Source organism: Oncorhynchus masou, unplaced genomic scaffold, assembly GCF_036934945.1.
Source record: "Oncorhynchus masou masou isolate Uvic2021 unplaced genomic scaffold, UVic_Omas_1.1 unplaced_scaffold_2358, whole genome shotgun sequence".
In the NCBI taxonomy this organism is placed as follows: domain Eukaryota; kingdom Metazoa; phylum Chordata; class Actinopteri; order Salmoniformes; family Salmonidae; genus Oncorhynchus; species Oncorhynchus masou.
Genome location: NW_027008817.1, coordinates 1 through 19,768, shown reverse-complemented (window position 1 = coordinate 19,768; position 19,768 = coordinate 1). Strand labels below are relative to the sequence as shown.

Sequence of the window (19,768 nt, the reverse complement as noted above, 5' to 3'; positions counted from 1 at the left end):
GTCAGCAGAGGTTGAATGGAATGCTGCTCACCAGGAAACAGCCTTAACACATCAGTAGTAACGATCACATGAATCCTCCCTGTAACCAAGCAACTATCTACTGCTCCATTTACCTCCCTGTAACCAAGCAACTATCTACTGCTCCATATTACCTCCCTGTTACCAAGCAACTATCTACTGCTCCATATTACCTCCCTGTTACCAAGCAACTATCTACTGCTCCACATTACCTCCCTGTAACCAAGCAACTATCTACTGCTCCACATTACCTCCCTGTAACCAAGCAACTATCTACTGCTCCATATTACCTCCCTGTAACCAAGCAACTATCTACTGCTCCATATTACCTCCCTGTAACCAAGCAACTATCTACTGCTCCATATTACCTCCCTGTAACCAAGCAACTATCTACTGCTCCATATTACCTCCCTGTAACCAAGCAACTATCTACTGCTCCATATTACCTCCCTGTTACCAAGCAACTATCTACTGCTCCATATTACCTCCCTGTAACCAAGCAACTATCTACTGCTCCATATTACCTCCCTGTAACCAAGCAACTATCTACTGCTCCATATTACCTCCCTGTAACCAAGCAACTATCTACTGCTCCACATTACCTCCCTGTAACCAAGCAACTATCTACTGCTCCATATTACCTCCCTGTAACCAAGCAACTATCTACTGCTCCATATTACCTCCCTGTAACCAAGCAACTATCTACTGCTCCATATTACCTCCCTGTAACCAAGCAACTATCTACTGCTCCATATTACCTCCCTGTAACCAAGCAACTATCTACTGCTCCATATTACCTCCCTGTAACCAAGCAACTATCTACTGCTCCATATTACCTCCCTGTAACCAAGCAACTATCTACTGCTCCATATTACCTCCCTGTAACCAAGCAACTATCTACTGCTCCATATTACCTCCCTGTAACCAAGCAACTATCTACTGCTCCATATTACCTCCCTGTAACCAAGCAACTATCTACTGCTCCATATTACCTCCCTGTAACCAAGCAACTATCTACTGCTCCATATTACCTCCCTGTAACCAAGCAACTATCTACTGCTCCATATTACCTCCCTGTAACCAAGCAACTATCTACTGCTCCATATTACCTCCCTGTAACCAAGCAACTATCTACTGCTCTATATTACCTCCCTGTAACCAAGCAACTATCTACTGCTCCATATTACCTCCCTGTAACCAAGCAACTATCTACTGCTCCATATTACCTCCCTGTTACCAAGCAACTATCTACTGCTCCATATTACCTCCCTGTAACCAAGCAACTATCTACTGCTCCATATTACCTCCCTGTAACCAAGCAACTATCTACTGCTCCATATTACCTCCCTGTTACCAAGCAACTATCTACTGCTCCATATTACCTCCTGTAACCAAGCAACTATCTACTGCTCCATATTACCTCCCTGTAACCAAGCAACTATCTACTGCTCCATATTACCTCCCTGTTACCAAGCAACTATCTACTACTCCATATTACCTCCCTGTTACCAAGCAACTATCTACTGCTCCATTTACCTCCCTGTAACCAAGCAACTATCTACTCACCTCCCTGTTACCAAGCAACTATCTACTGCTCCATATTACCTCCCTGTTACCAAGCAACTATCTACTGCTCCATATTACCTCCCTGTAACCAAGCAACTATCTACTGCTCCATATTACCTCCCTGTTACCAAGCAACTATCTACTGCTCCATATTACCTCCCTGTTACCAAGCAACTATCTACTGCTCCATATTACCTCCCTGTTACCAAGCAATTATTTACTGGCCCATATCACTTCCCTGTTACCAAGCAACTATCTACTGGCCCATATTACCTCCCTGTTACTAATCAACTATCTACTGCTCCATATTACTTCCCTGTTACCAAGCAACTATCTACTGCTCCATATTACCTCCCTGTAACCAAGCAACTATCTACTGCTCCACATTACCTCCCTGTTACCAAGCAACTATCTACTGGCCCATATCACCTCCCTGTTACAAAGCAACTATCTAATGCTCCATATTACCTCCCTGTTACCAAGCAACTATCTACTGGCCAATATCACCTTCCTGTTACCAAGCAACTATCTACTGGCCCATATCACCTCCCTGTTACCAAGCAACTATCTACTGGCCCATATCACCTCCCTGTTACCAAGCAACTATCTACTGCTCCATATTACCTCCCTGTTACCAAGCAACTATCTACTGCTCCATATTACCTCCCTGTAACCAAGCAACTATCTACTGGCCCATATCACCTCCCTGTTACCAAGCAACTATCTACTGGCCCATATCACCTCCCTGTTACAAAGCAACTATCTAATGCTCCATATTACCTCCCTGTTACCAAGCAACTATCTACTGGCCAATATCACCTTCCTGTTACCAAGCAACTATCTACTGGCCCATATCACCTCCCTGTTACCAAGCAACTATCTACTGGCCCATATCACCTCCCTGTTACTAAGCAACTATCTACTGGCCCATATCACCTCACTGTTACCAAGCAACTATCTACTGGCCCATATCACCTCCCTGTTACCAAGCAACTATCTACTGGCCCATTTCACCTCACTGTTACCAAGCAACTATCTACTGGCCCATATCACCTCCCTGTTACCAAGCAACTATCTACTGGCCCATTTCACCTCACTGTTACCAAGCAACTATCTACTGGCCCATATGACCTCACTGTAGGGTTGGCTAGAACAAGTCACGCTTATAAGCTTAATGTCTTACAATAACATTGAACAGAGGACTAAAGAGATGAGTTCTACATGAGATTTACCAGCTCATAACACATACAGGTGGTGTGTATTAAATATCTTCGCAGCTGGTCAGAAAACTCTGAAGAACATATCATTTAAGTGTGAACTTTAAAGTTCAATTTATTAAGAAGCTAAATATTTACACTTAACTGACATTAACACCAAACGAGTATCAATAACAACAACAACAACCCCCCCCCCAGAACATCAGATACCTTTAGTTCTGGCATGCTGACGATGAGCGCCAGGGGGAGTCTAATGTCAGGCTGGTTGGTGTAGTCCAGTGGTACTAGGTGAGGAGCCAGCTCGTGGAATCTCCCATGTAACCTAGGACACACAGGCAGGAGAAGGTCAGGAAGCATCCACACACATAACCCTATGGGGTTTTTGGCTCTTTTGTTTTACAAGGCAAGGAGTGGTTTAGCCTGGTCCAAGATTCTGTTTGTGCTGTCATGACGATAACCGTAAGAGTTAGCTGTACGACCACAAAAACAGATCTGGGACCGGGCTTAGAGAAATGAAGAGCCATTATGGACATCGTATGCAGAGGTCTAGCGTCAGTACAGTCGACTCATAAATATATTCGCATACAGTCTATGGTGCTTATCTTTTCCATTAATTTTAGATTGAAACACGAAACATATCTACACAACAGATGGACTGGGACGTGGGCTTTTCTCACACATTCCTGACACATTTTGAGGTCTGAAAACATCTTGACAAACTTACATTTTTGGAGCCAATTTTCTTTAATTCTCTGAGGTAAGCACCTTGTACTGTCATGGAGCTGGGATTTTTAAACCCCTTTCATACTACCAACACATTTTACATATTACCAACTGGGGGTCATTTCGACCCAGAGAAGAAACTATTGGGGAAAACAACAATCATAGCAAAACATAAAGTATTCATGAAGTATTCACAAGGTATTTAGAAGGTATTCATAAAGTATTCATGAAGTATTCACAAAGTATTCATAAAGTATTCATAAAGTATTCAGAAGGTATTCATAAAGTATTCATGAAGTATTCACAAAGTATTTAGAAGGTATTCATAAAGTATTCAGTATTCATAAAGTATTCAAAAGTATTCATAAAGTATTCATGAAGTATTCACAAAGTATTTAGAAGGTATTCATAAAGTATTCACAAAGTATTCATAAAGTATTCATAACGTATTCACAAAGTATTCATAAAGTATTCATGAAGTATTCATAAAGTATTCAGAAGGTATTCATAAAGTATTCATGAAGTATTCACAAAGTATTTAGAAGGTATTCATAAAGTATTCACAAAGTATTCATAAAGTATTCATAACGTATTCACAAAGTATTCATGAAGTATTCTTAAAGTATTCATAAAGTATTCATAAAGTATTCACAAAGTATTCACAAAGTATTCATAAAGTATTCATAAAGTATTCAGAAGGTATTCATAAAGTATTCATGAAGTATTCACAAAGTATTTAGAAGGTATTCATAAAGTATTCATGAAGTATTCACAAAGTATTTAGAATGTATTCATAAAGTATTCATGAAGTATTCATAAAGTATTCATAAAGTATTCACAAAGTATTCAAAGTATTCATAAAGTATTCACAAAGTATTCACAAATTATTCATAAAGTATTCACAAAGTATTCATAAAGTATTCATAAAGTATTCATAAAGTATTCAGACCCCTTGACTTTTCCACATTTTGTTACGTTACAGACTTATTCTAAAATATATACATATATATTTCGACCCAGAGAAGAAACTATTGGGAAAACAACAATCATAGCAAAACATAAAGTATTCATGAAGTATTCACAAAGTATTTAGAATGTATTTATAAAGTATTCATGAAGTATTCACAAAGTATTCATAAAGTATTCATAAAGTATTCACAAAGTATTCATAAAGTATTTAGAAGGTATTCATAAAGTATTCACAAAGTATTCAAAGTATTCATAAATTATTCACAAAGTATTCATGAAGTATTCATAAAGTATTCAGACCCCATGACTTTTTCCACATTTTGTTACGTTACAGACTTATTCTAAAATATATACATATATATTTCGACCCAGAGAAGAAACTATTGGGGAAAACAACAATCATAGCAAAACATAAAGTATTCATGAAGTATTCACAAAGTATTTAGAAGGTATTCATAAAGTATTCATGAAGTATTCACAAAGTATTCATAAAGTATTCATAAAGTATTCATAAAGTATTCACAAAGTATTCAAAGTATTCATAAAGTATTTAGAAGGTATTCATAAAGTATTCACAAAGTATTCAAAGTATTCACAAATTATTCATAAAGTATTCACAAAGTATTCATAAAGTATTCATAAAGTATTCATAAAGTATTCAGACCCCTTGACTTTTTCCACATTTTGTTACGTTACAGACTTATTCTAAAATATATACATATATATTTCGACCCAGAGAAGAAACTATTGGGGAAAACAACAATCATAGCAAAACATAAAGTATTCATGAAGTATTCACAAAGTATTTAGAATGTATTTATAAAGTATTCATGAAGTATTCACAAAGTATTCATAAAGTATTCATAAAGTATTCACAAAGTATTCATAAAGTATTTAGAAGGTATTCATAAAGTATTCACAAAGTATTCAAAGTATTCATAAATTATTCACAAAGTATTCATGAAGTATTCATAAAGTATTCAGACCCCTTGACTTTTTCCACATTTTGTTACGTTACAGACTTATTCTAAAATATATACATATATATTTCGACCCAGAGAAGAAACTATTGGGGAAAACAACAATCATAGCAAAACATAAAGTATTCATGAAGTATTCACAAAGTATTTAGAAGGTATTCATAAAGTATTCATGAAGTATTCACAAAGTATTCATAAAGTATTCATAAAGTATTCACAAAGTATTCAAAGTATTCATAAAGTATTTAGAAGGTATTCATAAAGTATTCACAAAGTATTCAAAGTATTCATAAATTATTCACAAAGTATTCACAAAGTATTCATAAAGTATTCAGACCCCTTGACTTTTTCCACATTTTGTTACGTTACAGACTTATTCTAAAATATATACATATATATTTAAATACTCCTAATAATCCTCCCGTGTGGTGCATCGGTTTAAGGTACTGCATCTCAGTGCTAGGGTCGTCACTACAGACCCTGGTTTGACTCCAGGCTGTTTCACAACCGGCCGTGATTGGGAGTCCCATAGGGCGGTGCACAATTGGCCCAGCGTCGTCTGCGTTAGGGTTTGTCCCGGTGTAGGCCGTCATTGCAAATAAGAATTTGTTCTTAACTGACTAGTTATATAAAGGTCAAATGTAAATAAGATCCTGTCATTATGGGTTATTGTGTGTAGATTTGATTTACATATTTTTTATTTAACCTTAATTTAGTGTAAACAGTTTTGTTTTTAGAATTTCTTGCAAATGTCTAAATTAAAAAGACAAAAATACCTTATTTACATAAGTATTCAGACCCTTTGCTATGATGAGATTCGAAATTGAGCTCAGATGCATCCGGTTTACCTTGATCATCCCTGAGATGTTTCTACAGCTTGATTGGGTATATTGTGTGTAGATTGATGGGGTGGGGGCGGGGAGGGGGGGGGGGGTGTATCCTTTTAAGAATAAGGCTGTAACGTAAACAAATTGTGGAATAAGGAAAAGGGTCAGAATACTTTCTTGAATGCATCGTACACTTCATTAGTGTCAAAACATCATCAGGCATGTTGATAATGTTAAAGAATTACCGATTTTAGTAATATAGTTCATTTGCATGTTCTGTAAAAACTTAAATATATATCATCCCTCAAATAACGTACATCTTTCTTCCAAGTACAATCTACATCAGTAGTAAAAAGCTGATTAACCACAAGTTGATTGAAATATAATTTTGTTGAAAAAAAAAAAATCGGAAGTAAATATTAATTGTCAGATTTATGTGGTAAAAACAACAACTGTCATTTAAAGGGGCTGTACACCAACATTTGAAACATAAGTCATTTTATTGACATTAATTAAGTGATTCATCACGTCGGTATAAAGGGATCGGGAGACAGGCGTAGGAATGCGTAATAGGGTTTTCTATTGACATTAAGTGATTCATCCTGTCGGTATAAAGGGATCGGGAGACAGGCGTAGGAATGCGTAATAGGGTTTTCTATTGACATTAAGTGATTCATCACGTCGGTATAAAGGGATCGGGAGACAGGTGCAGGAATGCGTAATAGGGTTTTCTATTGACCCTAATTACAACGTGCCGCGTAAAGGCATGGGGACGATGACCTCACAAACACGTAAACAAGACACAGGGTTGAAACAAAACAAAAGAGCGAGTGTGATAATAATCCATGTTCATGGCAGATGGAGAAAAATATGTGAACCACGACCTTTAGAGAGTATATATATATGTCTGGACAGTAAAAACAACACCTCTCTGTCTCAGTATGTGTAGACCATGTTTCTGTCTGGACAGTGAAACAGCACCTCTCTGTCTCAGTATGTGTAAACCATGTATCTGATGCTGTCTGGACAGTGAAACAGCACCTCTCTGTCTCAGTATGTGTAGACCATGTATCTGATGCTGTCTGGACAGTGAAACAGCATCTCTCTGTCTCAGTATGTGTAGACCATGTATCTGATGCTGTCTGGACAGTGAAACAGCACCTCTCTGTCTCAGTATGTGTAAACCATGTATCTGATGCTGTCTGGACAGTGAAACAGCACCTCTCTGTCTCAGTATGTGTAGACCATGTATCTGATGCTGTCTGGACAGTGAAACAGCACCTCTCTGTCTCAGTATGTGTAGACCATGTATCTGATGCTGTCTGGACAGTGAAACAGCACCTCTCTGTCTCAGTATGTGTAGACCATGTATCTGATGCTGTCTGGACAGTGAAACAGCACCTCTCTGTCTCAGTATGTGTAGACCATGTATCTGATGCTGTCTGGACAGTGAAACAGCACCTCTCTGTCTCAGTATGTGTAAACCATGTATCTGATGCTGTCTGGACAGTGAAACAGCACCTCTCTGTCTCAGTATGTGTAGACCATGTATCTGATGCTGTCTGGACAGTGAAACAGCACCTCTCTGTCTCAGTATGTGTAGACCATGTATCTGATGCTGTCTGGACAGTGAAACAGCACCTCTCTGTCTCAGTATGTGTAAACCATGTATCTGATGCTGTCTGGACAGTGAAACAGCACCTCTCTGTCTCAGTATGTGTAGACCATGTATCTGATGCTGTCTGGACAGTGAAACAGCACCTCTCTGTCTCAGTATGTGTAGACCATGTATCTGATGCTGTCTGGACAGTGAAACAGCACCTCTCTGTCTCAGTATGTGTAGACCATGTATCTGATGCTGTCTGGACAGTGAAACAGCATCTCTGTCTCAGTATGTGTAGACCATGTATCTGATGCTGTCTGGACAGTAAAAACAGCATCTCTCTGTCTCAGAATATGTAGTCCATGTTCTCAGAATATGATGCTGTCTGGCATGTCATACTCTTTTTGGCCAGACAGCATCAAATACATGGGCTACACATAGTAAGACAGAGGGGCGCTGTTCACACGCACTCCTGCCATCCATCACGCTCCTGCCATCCATCACTCACTCCTGCCATCCATCACGCTCCTGCCATCCATCATGCACTCCTGCCATCCATCATGCACTCCTGCCATCTATCACTCACTCCTGCCATCCATTACGTGCTCCTGCCATCCATCACGCACTCCTGCCATCCATCACGCGCTCCTGCCATCCATCACGCTCCTGCCATCCATCACTCACACCTGCCTTCCCTCACCACGTGCATCAGCGTTAATGGACTCACCTGGACTCACTCATCACCTGTTCATTTCCTCTCCTATATCTGTCAGTTTCCTGCTCTGTTCCAACGCTGCTGCATTGTATAGTTTTTGTCTTTAGTATTAGTTTTCTGACGCTGTTCCTGTCTCGACCCATGTCCGTCTTTATTAAGTGTTTTACTCCCCGTACCTGCTTCATTCATCATTTCGGACGGTAACCTCTTTTAAATGTTTTTTTTTTTTAAAGTGATTTGTCTGACAAATCAGATCAAAACATCATGACTGGTTGTGTTCATGCAACATTAAAAAGGGAATAGATTTTTAGAGTAAAATGACATGTCAGTTAATATAAAACCCATAGAAAATGTTGCACGCACATAGGAGGTCACGTGACCCACCCCCCCCCCCACCATGGAAATGAAATGCCCCGTCCAACTGATTGGTTGTGGCGCCAGCCCTGGAGCCTGGAACTCCTCCTCCACTGTCACCCTATGTCATCATGACTTTGTCCTTTGATTACCAACATTACTGAAATGGATCCTTATAACAAATCCATCAGCTCACAAATAAAACCTCCCTTTATAGCTCTAACACCATTACCCCACACAGCCAGTCTGCAGAGAGAGAGAAGAGAGAGAGGAGAGAGAGTAGAGAGAGAGAGACAGTGAGAAAGAGATAGGGAGAGAGACAGAATGGTAGTGAGATAGAGACCGCGAGAGAGAGACAGCTTATTTATTTTATCTTGTGTCCTTTAACCATTTGTACATTGTTAAAACACTGTATATATATATAATATGACATTTGTAATGTCTTTATTGTTTTGAAACTTCTGTATGTGTAATGTTTACTGTTAATTTTTTATTGTTTTTCACTTTATATATTATCTACCTCACTTGCTTTATCTACCTCACTCACTAGCACATGTTTCCCATGCCAATAAAGCTCTTGATTGAATTGAATTGACAGTGAGAGAGAGACAGAGACAGACAGCGAGAGAGAGACAGAGACAGACAGCGAGAGAGAGACAGACAGCGAGAGAGAGACAGAGAGAGAGAGAGACAGAGAGAGAGAGAGAGAGGGAGAGAGACCAAATGGGAGTGAGAGAGAGAGACAGAGAGACAGAGAGACAGAGAGAGGAGGGAGAGACAGAGAGAGAGAGAGAGAGCGAGAGACAGAGAGAGAGATAGAGCTAGCCCCACTACTAATGACTTAGTAAATCCCATCCATATATTGCTTAGCAGCCGGGCGGCCAGGTGCCCCTCCTCTCCTCATGATTCACACTACAGCTTGGTGTGCTGCCGTTTTATTGGGTCATTTGTGGCACATCGCTGGCGATTGCAGCCATCCATCTTGGAGACAGTGTGTGCGTCATTCCTCTGAAAACCAGGCTCAGTAGAACCTCTGGTCTGAATGAACTATGTTGAGGTGAGGTACATCCTGCCCTGGTATAACAGACAGGATGTTGAGGTGAGGTTGAGGTACATCCTGTCCTGGTATAACAGACAGGATGTTGAGGTGGGTACATCCTGCCCTGGTATAACAGACAGGATGTTGAGGTGAGGTACATCCTGTCCTGGTATAACAGACAGGATGTTGAGGTGAGGTAAATCCTGTCCTGGTATAACAGACAGGATGTTGAGGTGAGGTACATCCTGCCCTGGTATAACAGACAGGATGTTGAGGTGAGGTACATCCTGTCCTGGTATAACAGACAGGATGTTGAGGTGAGGTACATCCTGTCCTGGTATAACAGACAGGATGTTGAGGTGAGGTACATGCTGCCCTGGTATAACAGACAGGATGTTGAGGTGAGGTACATGCTGCCCTGGTATAACAGACAGGATGTTGAGGTGAGGTACATCCTGTCCTGGTATAACAGACAGGATGTTGAGGTGAGGTACATCCTGTCCTGGTATAACAGACAGGATGTTGAGGTGAGGTACATCCTGTCCTGGTATAACAGACAGGATGTTGATAACAGGTGTTGAGGTACATCCTGTCCTGGTATAACAGACAGGATGTTGAGGTGAGGTACATCCTGTCCTGGTGTTGAGGTGATAACAGACAGGATGTTGAGGTGAGGACAGGATGTTGACATCCTGTCCTGGTATAACAGACAGGATGTTGAGGTGAGGTACATCCTGTCCTGGTATAACAGACAGGATGTTGAGGTGAGGTACATCCTGTCCTGGTATAACAGACAGGATGTTGAGGTGAGGTACATCCTGTCCTGGTATAACAGACAGGATGTTGAAGTGAGGTACATCCTGTCCTGGTATAACAGACAGGATGTTGAGACAGGATGAGGTACATCCTGTCCTGGTATAGCAGACAGGATGTTGAGGTGAGGTACATCCTGTCCTGGTATAACAGACAGGATGTTGAGGTGAGGGGACATCCTGTCCTGGTATAACAGACAGGATGTTGAGGTGAGGTACATCCTGTCCTGGTATAACAGACAGGATGTTGAGGTGAGGTACATCCTGTCCTGGTATAACAGACAGGATGTTGAGGTGAGGTACATCCTGTCCTGGTATAACAGACAGGATGTTGAGGTGAAAGTACATCCTGTCCTGGTATAACAGACAGGATGTTGAGGTGAGGTACATCCTGTCCTGGTATAACAGACAGGATGTTGAGGTGAGGTACATCCTGTCCTGGTATAACAGACAGGATGTTGAGGTGAGGTACATCCTGTCCTGGTATAACAGACAGGATGTTGAGGTGAGGTACATCCTGTCCTGGTATAACAGACAGGATGTTGAGGTGAGGTACATCCTGTCCTGGTATAAAAGACAGGAAGTGACTCTCAGTTTAAAGAACAACAACGTCCAGAGGAACCGAGGGGCACCAACTGTTATCACACCGGGAAATCAGATCATGGAGAAAGTGGAATCAAGGAGGAGGTTGTTTTAAATTAGATTAACTATTATGGGATAGATGGAGAGAATTGAATAGACTCACGGATAGGTCATCTCTACTGTTTACTTGATACCTTAGTTGGGAACACACATTCAAATTCAGTTGCTTAAAGCACTATGAGGTGAGAAGCAGAACCGAGAGGTGTGGAGTCGACCAAAAAAATGTTGTGATTACTCCACTCCTTAACCACCAAGAATCAACAAGTCCACTCCATAAATCCCGGAAGGGTCCACCACAGCAGAACCGAGAGGTGTGTGATCAGAGCTAGAAATCAGAATCAGTGGAAGGAGGATGGTGTTGTTGAGAGTAAACAATCCCCTATTATGGGATGCCTGGTTAAAAGGGAATCAACTGACTGTTGGATAGGAACATCATGCTCACTTCATGAACTTGAAAGGATGAATGTAGGATGGATTCATCAACATGGTGATAAGGGCTACTGTACTGGGTCAAACTGGGGGACTACTGTACTGGGTCAAACTGGGGGACTACTGTACTGGGTCAAACTGGGGGACTACTGTACTGGGTCAAACTGGGGACTACTGTACTGGGTCAAACTGGGGGACTACTGTACTGGGTCAAACTGGGGGACTACTGTACTGGGTCAAACTGGAGGACTACTGTACTGGGTCAAACTGGGGGACTACTGTACTGGGTCAAACTGGGGACTACTGTACTGGGTCAAACTGGGGGACTACTGTACTGGGTCAAACTGGAGGACTACTGTACTGGGTCAAACTGGTGGACTACTGTACTGGGTCAAACTGGGGGACTACTGTACTGGGTCAAACTGGAGGACTACATGGTGGAGGAGAGGGGAATGGGGGCTACATGGTGGAGGAGGGGGGAGGGGAATGGGGGCTACATGGTGGAGGAGAGGGGAGGGGCAGGGGGCTACTTGGGTTAGCTTTTCAGAGGAAAGTGGTGGGAAGGAGATAATAGACAGATGTATCAGTGTGAATAACAAGGAGAGAGTATTATAGACAGATGTATCAGTGTGAATAACAAGGAGAGAGTATTATAGACAGATGTATCAGTGTGAATAACAAGGAGAGAGTATTATAGACAGATGTATCAGTGTGAATAACAAGGAGAGAGTATTATAGACAGATGTATCAGTGTGAATAACAAGGAGAGAGTATTATAGACAGATGTATCAGTGTGAATAACAAGGAGAGAGTATTATAGACAGATGTGTCAGTGTGAATAACAAGGAGAGAGTATTATAGACAGATGTGTCAGTGTGAATAACAAGGAGAGAGTATTATAGACAGATGTATCAGTGTGAATAACAAGGAGAGAGTATTATAGACAGATGTATCAGTGTGAATAACAAGGAGAGAGTATTATAGACAGATGTATCAGTGTGAATAACAAGGAGAGAGTATTATAGACAGATGTATCAGTGTGAATAACAAGGAGAGAGTATTATAGACAGATGTATCAGTGTGAATAACAAGGAGAGAGTATTATAGACAGATGTATCAGTGTGAATAACAAGGAGAGAGTATTATAGACAGATGTATCAGTGTGAATAACAAGGAGAGAGTATTATAGACAGATGTATCAGTGTGAATAACAAGGAGAGAGCACAGAGTATTATAGCGTATGAGTCTGCTGCTATCAGCAAGCGGCCTGCACTACACTACACACTGGTCATCTACAACGCATCAAAAGACAATAAGTGTTTGTTAATTGGGATCTACATCCAATACGTCATTTTAATGTTGTTGCTGCAGCTTGGCAACTTCAGAGGATTATTGAAGTGGTTCTGACCTGTAGTATATTTCAAGAAAACAAATGGCCATTGGTTTAAAAAAACACAAAAAAAACAAGCTCCTACAGGTTTTTCATTGTAAGCGGGGAGCGATTTCCTACCATAAGTCATTCTGGAAGGGCACTAGCAACCCTTCAGGAATTTCATTGCTTTAGAATACTGAGGCCAGCAAAAAGAGAGAACAAGGGAGAGGGGAGGGAGGGAGGGAGGGAGGGAGGGAGGGAGACAGAGAGGGAGGGAGGAGACTAGGAGGTAGCAGAAAGCCCACAGACAAGGCAGTGTGGACTGGAGACTAGGAGGTAGCTGAAAGCCCACAGGCAAGGCAGTGTGGACTGGAGACTAGGAGGTAGCTGAAAGCCCACAGGCAAGGCAGTGTGGACTGGAGACTAGGAGGTAGACTGAAAGCCCACAGGCAAGGCAGTGTGGACTGGAGACTAGGAGGTAGCTGAAAGCCCACAAGCAAGGCAGTGTGGACTGGAGACTAGGAGGTAGCTGAAAGCCCACAGGCAAGGCAGTGTGGACTGGAGACTAGGAGTTAGCTGACAGCCCACAGGCAAGGCAGTGTGGACTGGAGACTAGGAGGTAGCTGAAAGCCCACAGACAAGGCAGTGTGGACTGGAGACTAGGAGGTAGCTGAAAGCCCACAGGCAAGGCAGTGTGGTCTGGAGACTAGGAGGTAGCTGAAAGCCCACAGGCAAGGCAGTGTGGACTGGAGACTAGGAGGTAGCTGAAAGCCCACAGGCAAGGCAGTGTGGTCTGGAGACTAGGAGGTAGCAGAAAGCCCACAGACAAGGCAGTGTGGACTGGAGACTAGGAGTTAGCTGAAAGCCCACAGACAAGGCAGTGTGGACTGGAGACTAGGAGTTAGCTGAAAGCCCACAGGCAAGGCAGTGTGGACTGGAGACTAGGAGTTAGCTGAAAGCCCACAGACAAGGCAGTGTGGACTGGAGACTAGGAGGTAGCTGAAAGCCCACAGGCAAGGCAGTGTGGACTGGAGACTAGGAGGTAGCTGACAGCCCACAGGCAAGGCAGTGTAGACTGGAGACTAGGAGGTAGCTGAAAGCCCACAGGCAAGGCAGTGTGGACTGGAGACTAGGAGTTAGCTGAAAGCCCACAGACAAGGCAGTGTGGACTGGAGACTAGGAGGTAGCTGAAAGCCCACAGACAAGGCAGTGTGGACTGGAGACTAGGAGTTAGCTGAAAGCCCACTGACAAGGCAGTGTGGACTGGAGACTAGGAGTTAGCTGACAGCCCACAGGCAAGGCAGTGTGGACTGGAGACTAGGAGTTAGCTGAAAGCCCACAGACAAGGCAGTGTGGACTGGAGACTAGGAGTTAGCTGAAAGCCCACAGGCAAGGCAGTGTGGACTGGAGACTAGGAGGTAGCTGAAAGCCCACAGGCAAGGCAGTGTGGACTGGAGACTAGGAGGTAGCTGAAAGCCCACAGGCAAGGCAGTGTGGACTGGAGACTAGGAGTATGCTGAAAGCCCACAGGCAAGGCAGTGTGGACTGGAGACTAGGAGGTAGCTGACAGCCCACAGGCAAGGCAGTGTGGACTGGAGACTAGGAGTTAGCTGAAAGCCCACAGGCAAGGCAGTGTGGACTGGAGACTAGGAGGTAGCTGAAAGCCCACAGGCAAGGCAGTGTGGACTGGAGACTAGGAGGTAGCTGAAAGCCCACAGGCAAGGCAGTGTGGACTGGAGACTAGGAGGTAGCTGAAAGCCCACAGGCAAGGCAGTGTGGACTGGAGACTAGGAGGTAGCTGAAAGCCCACAGGCAAGGCAGTGTGGACTGGAGACTAGAGAAGAATGGGTAGTGCCAGGTGAAATGATTTACTACAAATATGATATATGATATACACTGCATTTGGAAAGTAGTAGTTGACCCCTTGACTTTTTCCCCAAAAATTGACTTTACAGCCTTATTCTAAAATGGATTAAATAAATGTAAAAAATCCTTGGTGCATCAAAGCTGGGACCGAGAGACTGAAAAACAGCTTCTATCTCTGTAACGATTCTCGTCCTCTTCTTCTGACGAGGAGTAGCAAGGATCGAAAACAAAATGCAGCGTGGTATATATCCATAATGATTCAATGATTTTAATTAATACAAAATACAAAAGAACAAGAGAATCAAAATGAAAACCGAAACAGAATGGTGCAAACACTGAAACTGAAAAATAAACACCCACGAAACCCAGGTGGAAAAAGGCTACCTGAGTATGATTCTCAATCAGAGGCAACTAATGACACCGGCCTTTGATTTGACAACCATACAAGGCCAAACTCAAAAACCAACATAGAAAAACAAACATAGACTGCCCACCCCAACTCACGCCCAGAGAGAATGAGTTATTTCAGCTTTTATTTCTTTCATCACATTCCCAGTGGGTCAGAAGATTACAAACACTCAATTAGTATTTGATAGCATTGCCTTTAAAATGTTACGTCAAGCGGTTTCGGGTAGCCTTCCACAAGCTTCCCACAATAATTTGGGTGAATTTTGTCCCTTCCTCCTGACAGAGCTGGTGTAACGGAGTCAGGTTTGTAGGCCTCCTTGCTCGCACACGCTTTTTCAGATCTGCACACAAAATTTCTATAGGATTGAGGTCAGGGCTTTGTGATGGCCACTCCAATATCTTGACTTTGTTGTCCTTAAGCCATTTTGCCACAACTTTGGATGTATGCTTGGGGTCATTGTCCATTTGGAAGACCCATTTGGAACCAAGCTTTAACTGATGTCTTGAGATGTTGCTTCAATATATCCACATAATGTTCCTGCCTTATGATGCCATCTATTTTGTGAAGTGGACCAGTCCCTCCTGCAGCAAAGCACCCCCACAACATGATGCTACCTCCCAAGTGCTTTACGGCTGGGATGGTAATCTTCGCTTGCAAGCCTCCCCCTTTTCCTCCAAACATAACGATGGTCATTATGGCCAAACAGTTCCCTATTTGTTTCATCAGACCAGAGGATATTTCTCCAAAAAGTACAATCTTTGTCCCCATGTGCAGTTGTAGACCGAAGTCTGGCTTTTTTATGGCGGTTTTGGAGCAGTGGCTTCTTCCTTGCTGAGCGGTCTTCCAGGTTATATCGACATAGGACTCGTTTTACTGTGGATATAGATACTTTTGTACCTGTTTTCTCCAGTATCTTCACAAGGTCCTTTGCCGTTGTTCTGGGATTGATTTGCATTTTTCTCACCAAAGTATGTTCATCTCTAGGAGACAGAACACGTCTCCTTCTTGAGCGGTATGACGGCTGCCTGGTCCCATGGTGTTTATACTTGCGTACTATTGTTTGTACAGATGAACGTGGTACCTTCAGGCATTTGGAAATTGATCCCAAGGATGAACCAGACTTGTGGAGGTCTACAATTTTTTTTCTGAGGTCTTGGCTGATTTCTTTTGATTTTCCCATGATGTCAAGCAAAGAGGCACTGAGTTTGAAGGTAGGCCTTGAAATACATCCACAGGTATACCTCCAATTGACTGAAATGATGTCAATTAGCCTATCAGAAGCTTCTAAAGCCATGACATCCTTTTCTGGAATTTTCCAAGCTGTTTAAAGGCACAGTCAACTTAGTGTATGTAAACTTCTGACCCACTGGAATTGTGACACAGTGAATTATAAGTGAAATAATCTGTCTGTAAACAGTTGTTGGAAAAATGATTTGTGTCCTGCACAAAGTAGATGACCTAACAGACTTGGCAAAACTATAGTTTGTTAACAAGATATTTGTGGAGTGGTTGAAAAACGAGTTTTAATGACTCCAACCTAAGTGCATGTAAACTTCCCACTTCAACAGTAAATGGTTTAACATGAACTGCACTAGCTAGCTAGCTAAACTCAGCTCATCATCAATTGTATCAAATACATCAAAAAGATGGTTGGCAAATAGACAACTAGCTGTCTATATTGATGTGGTTACAATTACTAAACATTTGGATAAACAAATATTTTATGAAAACATGATGTGATGTACGACAGGTTTGTGTTTCAGAAAAGTTGATGACGTCTCTTGTAACTTGCATCGGCCAACAGAAATTGCTTTGTGTGACACAGGTTTCAGACACATGGCATAAAGCCAAGGCTAAATGTGCAGAATTTCAGGAAACTAGCTTAAAAACAGCTATATTTTTTACCAGAAAGGTGAGATGTTAACCTTAATTTCATGAAGTTGCAGCTGCTGGCTGGGCTTGGTTAAACTAATGAAGATTGCAGCTGCTGGCTGGGCTTGGTTAAACTAATGAAGATTGCAGCTGCTGGCTGGGCTTTGGTTAAACTAATGAAGATTGCAGCTGCTGGCTGGGCTTGGTTAAACTAATGAAGGTTGCAGCTGCTGGCTGGGCTTGGTTAAACTAATGAAGGTTGCAGCTGCTGGTTGGACTTGGTTAAACTAATGAAGGTTGCAGCTGCTGGCTGGGCTTGGTTAAACTAATGAAGGTTGCAGCTGCTGGCTGGGCTTGGTTAAACTAATGAAGGTTGCAGCTGCTGGCTGGGCTTGGTTAAATTAATGAAGGTTGCAGCTGCTGGCTGGGCTTGGTTAAACTAATGAAGGTTGCAGCTGCTGGCTGGGCTTGGTTAAACTAATGAAGATTGCAGCTGCTGGCTGGGCTTGGTTAAACTAATGAAGGTTGCAGCTGCTGGCTGGGCTTGGTTAAATTAATGAAGGTTGCAGCTGCTGGCTGGGCTTGGTTAAACTAATGAAGATTGCAGCTGCTGGCTGAACTTGGTTTCCAATGGAGGAAGTGCTTTAACCCCATTCTTAGTTTGTGAATTCTAAATTCTGTACTGGACTAGTTACACAGATACTGCTGAGGAAGCGAATGGAACGTGATCAAAGACCTGGAAACCATGTGTTTGTTACCATTCCACTGATTCCGCTGCAGTTATTACCACAGGCCCTGTCCTCCCCAAATTAAAGTGCCACCAACCTCCTGTGCTGTGTGACAATAATCCCTATGAGCACGAGACAGTACGTATTTTTCAACGGTCTTGTGCTCACTGGGGTAAGCAGCCATTGCAGCCTCAGTCCATAGTCGTCACGTGTTTCATTAATAAAGGAAATGCAATTAACTGTCTCCGATCCATTGAGTTAACATACGGATGGTAAAGCACGTGTACTGTATAAAATAAAACTTACTGTAGGATTTCTTTGCGCGTGAAGAATGTGCAGTCCTGGAAAGAGACAAAGGAACGTTAAAAGCCCGTTTGAATGAACAGACCAGACTAGCAGAACAAAGATAGAAGGTTTAAATGATGGGCGGTGTGGCAGCAGCTCTCATTTGATGCCAACCATTGGGCACTAAACCCTGGGGGTGTTTAGATGAGGCACTCAGGCTCAATGGCGTTTACCACAAATCAGAGGTTTACGTGGCGTTATTATGAAACGAGCTCATTTATTCCTTTGTTTGGTGGGAACCAAACCTGTACACCTCAGCGATAATTTAGCGTGCGCTGGCAAATTGACACGCTATTTCATATACAGCGCACTACTTTTGATGAGGGTTCTGGTAATAGGGAATAGGGTGCCGTTTGGGATGGAAGCTTACAGTATATAGCCAGTAGTCCGCCTACCTGGGACTTATCTCAACCACCCAACAATAAACAACTACAGCGCACGGAAAATGACCAGTGTGTAAGAGAAATATACATTTGCCTGAAAATAAACTTATTTTCATTATGGTAATTTGCAATTCTTCATGATGAATTAATTTCCTGAGGTTTTCGATTAACAATATGGATTAATAAACATAAATTGGCCTGTCTAAACTACTTAATCCACACACAATGTTACATGTATTTGATATGACAATATGGAAATTAAGTAGCCTAAATGAGATGAAGAAAAAAATATTTGAACACATTTTACCTGATATGCCTCGAACTGTTCATCAGTAAATATCGTTTGCTTATTACCCATCCTGGTTGAGTATTTTCCCCATCACACAGATACATTACATTGGACGTTCGTGACGTGCTTATTTCTGTTTCAGTCATTTAAGACGACATCATCGCATTATCTTGTGAAAGATTTCATTCATAAAAACCCAACGTGAATTTAACGAACAAAAACGCGTTGATTAGAAATGCAAAATCTCAAAGGAACAGGTGATTTTGTAAAGAGGTGTGACGAAAAAGACAAATATATTCCTTTCCCTGCATCCTTGGAGCGGCAGCGTGGCGAGGGTAGGTAGGGTACCACTGACTCTGCCCTTGTTGAACGTTGTGTCATCACTGGACTGTTTCAGGATGTTGCAGCCGATACAGTAGCCGACCGTCGCAGACCAAGGCAAGCCAGCAGGCGGCGTCATTTAGGAAGCCAAGTGGTCAGATCTGTCCAGCTATGGGACGGGTTCCCATGGAAATGGTATATGGTGCCACATTACGCTGCTTTTTGAAACACCATTAGAAGTTATATACAGTAAATCTAACGGAAGCTACTGTATGGAGATCTAACGGAT

At 42.2% G+C, this 19,768-nt stretch overlaps 1 pseudogene; it reads right to left on the bottom strand.

Moving 5' to 3' along the window:
• LOC135533401 (calcium and integrin-binding family member 2-like) overlaps positions 1–19,721 on the bottom strand; it is a 57,388-nt pseudogene extending 37,667 nt beyond the window's left edge.
• Between the last annotated feature and the right edge of the window lie 47 nt (positions 19,722–19,768).